Source organism: Octopus bimaculoides, chromosome 4 (genome assembly GCF_001194135.2).
Source record: "Octopus bimaculoides isolate UCB-OBI-ISO-001 chromosome 4, ASM119413v2, whole genome shotgun sequence".
Lineage (NCBI taxonomy): Eukaryota > Metazoa > Mollusca > Cephalopoda > Octopoda > Octopodidae > Octopus > Octopus bimaculoides.
The window spans coordinates 99,962,597-99,962,922 of NC_068984.1; positions in this window are offsets into that span (position 1 = coordinate 99,962,597).

A 326-nucleotide genomic window follows, 5' to 3' on the forward strand; every position below is an offset into this window, starting at 1 on the left:
AACCTTCATGGAGATCTTGGAGAAGATAGTGTTTCCATATATCAAGAGTCATTCAGGTCAGTCACATCCTATTCACCATGGCTACAGTTCTCTTTTATACCACAGGAATAATCAAGGAATTCATCAAAAGCAAGAAAATCCTAGTGTTGTAGTAGACAACACAATTCCAAGATGTATATCCAATAAAAGTAGGTCAACAAATGTACAAGTAGTTCTTGTTTTTCTGACTTCCAATTTAAGAATTTACATCTTTACAAGAATTATTTTTGTGGCAAAAATAAAAATGTATTTTTCATAATTTTTAAAAGTGTGTGTGTGTGTGTGTG